This window comes from Condylura cristata, unplaced genomic scaffold (assembly GCF_000260355.1).
Source record: "Condylura cristata isolate star-nosed mole 26May11 unplaced genomic scaffold, ConCri1.0 scaffold00004, whole genome shotgun sequence".
NCBI lineage: Eukaryota > Metazoa > Chordata > Mammalia > Eulipotyphla > Talpidae > Condylura > Condylura cristata.
The window spans coordinates 4,196,366-4,202,697 of NW_004567105.1; the positions used below are offsets into that span (position 1 = coordinate 4,196,366).

The following is a 6,332-nucleotide window of genomic DNA, read 5'->3' on the forward strand; positions in this document are numbered from 1 at the left end:
GGGCTTCTGGAAAGGAGAACCCCCAGAGACCGCTCACCTCAATCCCTGTAGGGGAGGGTCACGGGTGTTCGGGGCAGCCCTGGTGGGGCTCTCTGGGCTTAGATGGGGCGCGCGGGCTCGGGGCGCGCCCCCACCGCCAGCCCCCGCCGCGGGGCCCTGCCAGGCCTGCCTGCACAGCTGGGCGGCTTCTGAGCCCTCCCCAGCTGGCGGACTGCTGGGGGCCAAGGTGGGTGCGAAGCCAGCGCACCCCACCTGCTCTGAGCCCTCTGGAGCCCCAAATCGCTGGCTAGACCTGGACAGGGCCGCTTCCTGGCTCCAACGCGCTCTCTGGCCCGCTCCCCACTAGGCTGGCTTTGCGGAAGCTGGCGCGTAGCGGCTGGGTAGTTACTGGGGGGTGATAGATGATATTCGGGGTGACGGCGCTTCCTCAGGCAGGAGAGCTAGGTGTCTCGAGTGTGCTCAGGCCCATGGCCTGGTTCTGTGCCATGAGCTGTGTGACCTTGGGCAAATGGCTGACCCTCTCTGTGCCGGGTTTCCTTAGCCTGAGGTCACGGTGCGGATGGCAGGAATTGATCACCAGAGAGCACTCAGACCGGTGTCTGCACAGAGGAAGTGCAGCCTCAGAGCCAGAGGAGACTGCACCGTCACACGTTGCACGTGGGGGAGGGGCTGCAGGGTCCAGAGGAGGTGTGGGGGGAGCAGCGCTCTGCGGCCTGCACCTTGTGACAGTTGGCCCTGCACCCTGACCTCAGGACCACCCTGAAGGTAGGCCTTGTCCGTTCCTCGGCAGGGAAGGCGGGCACCCAAGGGGCTGCCGCGGCGCCAGGCCGCTTCCGGGCAGCTCTGCGGGCGTCTGAGGGCGCTGCTCCCTCGTGCTGGTGCCCGAGGCCCCCGGGGGGCTCTGGCCGCCGCTTCTGAGACGCAGGGGAGGAGACCGTATTGATCACGAACTCAGCTGGGCGCCATCGCCCTGCTCCTTGTTACCGTCCTTGTCAGGAAACACTATTATTAGTCCCACCACAAGATGAAGCGGGCAGGGACCAGAGAGGCTAAGGAACTGCCCCAAGGTCACTCAGGCCGGCGGGCTGCTGAGACCGCACGGGAAGCCACGCCGCGGGCCGGGGCGGTTGCGGGCGTCGGCGGCTCCTGGAGAGGATGGGCGGCTGCGCTAGGGCTGAAGGACCCCCAGGGACAGGCGCACACCAGGCCCGAGGCCTCCGTTGGAGCTGCAGCAGGGCAGGCTCTGTGCTCCCCCGAGACAGGGGCCGGGCCAAAGGTGCCCCTGGCGTCCCTCTCCGGCGCTGGGGCAGTCGCCCACCTCCTGGGCCCCTTTCCCTTCCTGGCTGTGCTGGGCCTCTAGGCCCCACTGCCCTGGTCAAGCCAGTCGCCTGCCCTCCAGGCCCAGGAGGGGTCAGGCATTGGGTGGGGTGCGAGACCCAGGGGCACCCCCGAGCCCGTGCTGGGAGCCTTGTCCAGCGTCCTCCAGCTCTCCCGCCAGAGCCAGGTGTTCTGCAAAGAGAGAGAAGCAGCACAGGCCCGGGATTCCTGGCGCTACCGCTCGGGCCGTGAGACGTGGGCAAGCTGCTGCCCCTGCCTGCTGGAGCCCCTCCCGTCTGCACGTGCTCCTGGCTGGCGGCCGGCGTCTCTGCCTTTCCCTGCGCCCTCCCTGCCTCCGCCATGTTTGCGTGGTGTCGGGGGGATGTGTCTGCTCACCAGAGGGCTGGCAGGTGGGACTCAGCCGTGAGGCTCCATTAGCAAATGAGGAAACTGAGGCCCAAAGGGAGATGCTGGGAGCCGGCAGAGCTGAGGCTGAGAACCAGCAGGTTACATCCATGCGCTTGCAAAGCCGCCGAGCGGTCGCCCTCCCTGGTGGCGCAGGGGTCACAGCGCAGCACTGTGAAGCTGGCCGCAGCCCCTGCAGCGCCGGCCAGGGAGGGACCCCCAGGGCGCAGCAGACGGCTCCTGCCTCCCCGCTGCCCCTCAGCAGTGTGCTTCGGTCTATCTGCCTGTGCTCACCCCCCGTCTGGTGACTCTTCTCACCACCCCCGCACCTCTGGCCTGTGCCCCAGACTTGTATGCATAAATAAGTCTTTAAAAAATAATTTAAAAGCCGAGCAGTGTGGACAGTGCTGGCCAGAGTGCAGAGCAGCTGGCAGGGAAGCCAGGGAGGACTCCCCAGAGCAGAGGAGGCGCAAGCCAGGCCTGGAGGGCTGGGAGAGGCCAGAGGGCTTCTGGTGGACATTGTGGGGGGGTGAAGAGACCGAGACCAGAGTTTGGGGACCAGGATGAGCAGGCACCTGGAACCAGCCAGCCCCCCGCTCCCAGCCCCAGTCCACCCGGCTTTGCCACTTCCGCGACGTGACTCCCCTTCTCCATCCTCCCCCATCCCCAGCCGAGTCCTCAGCTGGAAAGAGAAATAATAACCCTGCTTGTGAAGTAAACAAGGGGTGCAGCGATGCCTGAGTGAGAGAGACTAGGCGGTGCCTGGCACAGGGCCGACTTTCCAGAACCTTCCTCCCCTGAGTGTGGCCAGACAGCTGTGTGACCTTGGTCAAGTCACCACCTCAACACAGCGGCAGCTTAAAGTGCCCCCATGTGGGCGTCAGCGCCCTCTCCTGCCTCCTGGGCTCCTCAGGAGCCCGCACGGGGGGCGGCAAGACTCCCACAGCCTCTTCCAGGCCGCCCAGAGCTGGCGGGGTGCGAGCGGGAGACTTCCCGAGGGGCCTACCGGGGCCCCCCAGGCCCGGGGGCTGCGGCCCTGGCGGCTTTAAGCTGTGGGTGAGCCGGGGCGTTTCACGTCCCAGAATAAGAGGGGCCACTCAGGGGCCTCGGCAGGCCAGGCCCGGCCCCCAAACTCTTCGGGACGGGGTGGGGTGATGTCCCCGGTCAGCTTCTCCCGCCCTCCCGGGCGTCACCACCACGCCGCAGGCACCGCGGCCTCCGTGCCCCGGTGTCCACTGAGGTCTGGACCAGGGCCTCCAGGCGGAGTGAGTGTTCACCGCACAGTAGCAGCTGAAGGAGACAGCAGTGGCCGGCACCGCTGCTCAGCCCTCCCCGGCGGAGAAAAGATTCGCTCGTTTAGAAAGGAGCCGGCAGCCCGGTCCCCATCAGTTCCCAAGAGAATTTTTTTAATAAGTTATATTTTATTACAATTTTTTTTAAAGATTTATTTATTTGTACATACAGAACTGGGGTATAGGCCAGAGGCTCAGGGGCAGCGAGAGGCTTCACCAGAGACAGAGTGGGGAGCAGAACAGGCAGACAAAGTCCACTGCTGAGGGGAGCAGCGGGCGGGTCAGGAGAGGTCTGCCGCGCCATGTGGTCACCTCCGGGGCAGGCGGGAATCGAACTCATGCGGAAGCGGCTTTAGCTTCTCAGTGCTGTGCTTTAACCCGCTGCGCCCCCAAGGAGGGCCGATATTTTATTACAACTTGCAGAACATAAGTAATAGCTTCAGTGTAACTGAAGACATTGTCCGGAGATTTTCAGGGTTCCCTGCCCCGCCGGTGAGCCAGGAAGGTGCTGCTTTCTCTTCAGCCTAGCTCGCTCCCCCTGGCAGTCGGGCCGGGCCGCTGGCACCAAAGGCCACGGAGCAGGCGCTCAGAGCCAGACAACAGCTCCCCGATGCCGAGGGCCAGGACCGTAAGAGCCGGTGTTCGCGAGTTTGGCGTTCTTGGGGCGCTGCTGGCCTGCACTTTGCCTCCTTTCTCTGCTCTGACCCTCGCAGCGGTTTTCACACCCCCCGGTGCGCTGAGTGCAAATGTTCGGGTTTTTTTTTTAGTTTTATATACTTTTTACATCATTCCTCATTTGCCTCCCAAGAGAATTTTTACAGCCCCTGGCGTGAGGGCCCGAGGGCCAGCGAGGGGGACGGCTCCTGCGCTGGCCTCAGTGTGGACACCAGGCGCGAGCCGCGGGCGCTCCCAGGGCGCGTTCGCTGCCGTCCCGAAGCGCCTTTTCACCCCGACATGACGGGCCGCCCGTCTCTCCTGTGAGATACCCACACCCGGGCCTTCTCAGCGCCTGCGCCCCTCTCTGCCCTGTCGCTCACCCGGAGGCCAAGCCTGTCTGGTCCCGGTCACTCTGTGGCCCGGCGGCGTGCGCTCACCCCCGGGCCTCCAGGGGTCCCCTCAGTGCCGCCCAGGGCTTAGCTAAGCGGCTCATGCCCCGCAGGGTCTTTGGGGGCCGGGACAGGTCTGGAGAACACCTGTCGGGCAGCGCCACGCAGCCCACAAGGAGTGGACATTCGCTGAGTCCGGGCTGCACAGGCCAGTGGCCAGCACAGAGGAGAGACTCGGGGTTCACGCGCTGGGGAGCGGGGAGGGGGAGAGGAGGGGCAGCCTGTGCTCAGCAGGCTGTGATGTGGGCTGGTGGGGATGGGGGGCTGGTGGGGATGGGGGCCCGTGATGAAAAGGCAGGGCCGGGGCCGAGAGCTGGAGGTGAGGGGGTGTGCGGTAGGCTGGGGCCAGGCAGCCTTGGGGCTGACCTTGTCACTTTGGGGGAGGGGCGGCAGCCTGGAGCCATGGGGAGCCATGGGGGCATCATCCCCCTCACCCCCAGAGGGCAGGAGCCCCATGAAGAGCCCTCTTGTAGCCACACAGGTTCGGGTCAGTCAGTGAACCAGGGGTCCCCAACGCTCTGGTTTGTGTTGGCCTTGGGCAGCGTCCTTGCCCCCTGCGGGCCTGGCATCCTCCTCCATCACAGCCTGGTCCCCTCTACCTCTGTCCGGAGGCCTGTGGTCAGCGGGCCCAGGCCTCCGGGGGCAGGCTGGCCTCTGCCCCACCCGGCCAAGCCCCCAGGAGGAGGGCCTCTTCCATGGCACCTCCAGCTTCTCCAGGAGCTTTGCACCGGGGGGCCCAGCTCAGGGCTGCCCACCCTTCCTCACCCTGGGCACCCAGGGGCGCCCTTGGCGTCAGGGCTTGAAAGGAGCCAGAGTCCGAGCCTTCGCTCTGGCCCTCCGGTCATGCCGGTGGCCTCGGAGACGGGAGTCGGGGAAGGGGGACACAGCAGGAGAAGCCCCCCCAGCGCCCCATACCCCAGAGTTGCCGCCCGGGCGCGGCCTTGCTGTGGTGTGGCCGGGACTCGGCCAGGGGCCTCACCTGGGGCTCACCCATCCCCCCAGCTCCCGCTGTCCAGTTGGGGAAACTGAGGCTGGGTGCAGCCCGGTGACTTGCACCGGTCTGGAACTTGCGCAGGCCGGGGGGGGGCCCCAGGTGCCCGGCCCGGGGGGAGGGGAGATGAGGCAGGCTGGCAGGCGCAGGGCGCGGGGTGGCCGCGGGGGAGGGGAGAGCAGAGCCTCTGGTGCCGAGAGGGAGTTTCTGGGAAGAGGCAGAAGCTGTTGATCTCTAAATTACAGCGTCGGCGCACCGTTGCTGCAGCAACCGAGTTGTCCTGAACGGGGAAGTGTATAAACATTGCCACAGATGCACAATTAGATCAGGAAGAAGAATAGAACAGAAAATAGAAACTTCCAGCCTTATATAATTCTGGGCCAAAACGTTACCCAGGAGCCCAGGCCGCGAGTGGGCCCGGCCGGCCGGGCCTTGGCCAGCACCAGCTCTCCTGGGGCCGCGGGAGCGGGGGTGGGGGGGAGGGCCGGGGCCCAGCTGGCGCCTGCCACCCGCCCAGGAGGGTGAGGGGCGCCCCCCACACAGCTGGGGCTGACAGGCAAGGCCCTCCCTCCCGGGCAGGCGGGGGGCCCCGGCTGGGCTCCCAGGGCCCCACCGTCTCCTTGGGTTCTGTGAGGTCGGGGTTCCATCCCGTGGTACACATGACAAACTGAGGCTTGGCGAGGAGACATGAGTTGTCCCAGGTGACACAGCTGTCCAGGGTGAGCGTCGGTCCCCCCCACTCTGGGCCTCCGCCCTGGGAACTCACCCTGTGACAGCACCTGGGGCTGAAGCCTTAGACACACCTGGTTGGACCCCACCGGCGGGCACTTCCCTTCTCTGAGGCTGGCTCTCACCTGTGCCCTGGGGACCGTGACCCCTCATGGAAGCCAAGCCCTGGGCTCCCCGTACTTCCCTCTGGGCTACCACCATGGCCCCCAGGACAGGCGAGGTGGACCTCGCGCTCCAGTCGAATGTTCTGTGATGACGGACGTGTCCAGCCTGGTGGCCACGAGTCTTGTGTGGCTACTGAGCCCTTGAAATGTGGCTAGTGTGCCCGGGGAGCCGAGGCCAGCGTTTCTTTAATTTTAAGTAAATGCAAAGAGCCACAGGTGGCCAGCAGTGGCTGTGGTGGACAGCACAGGAGCCTGCCGGGTCCAAAAAACCCCAGAGGGCAGAGGCTGAACCCAGGGAGGTGAGGGCAGAAGCATCACAGCCCCCTCA

General features: G+C 65.8%; 1 protein-coding gene across 1 annotated transcript in view; it reads left to right on the top strand.

Moving 5' to 3' along the window:
- The first annotated feature begins 621 nt into the window (after positions 1-621).
- The window catches only part of KCNJ4 (potassium channel, inwardly rectifying subfamily J, member 4), an 8,157-nt gene continuing 2,446 nt past the window's right edge, over positions 622-6,332 (top strand). The window contains exon 1 of the mRNA XM_004675662.2: positions 622-765. The gene's annotated coding sequence lies outside the window, so the exon portion shown is untranslated. The remainder of the gene's footprint in view (positions 766-6,332) is intronic.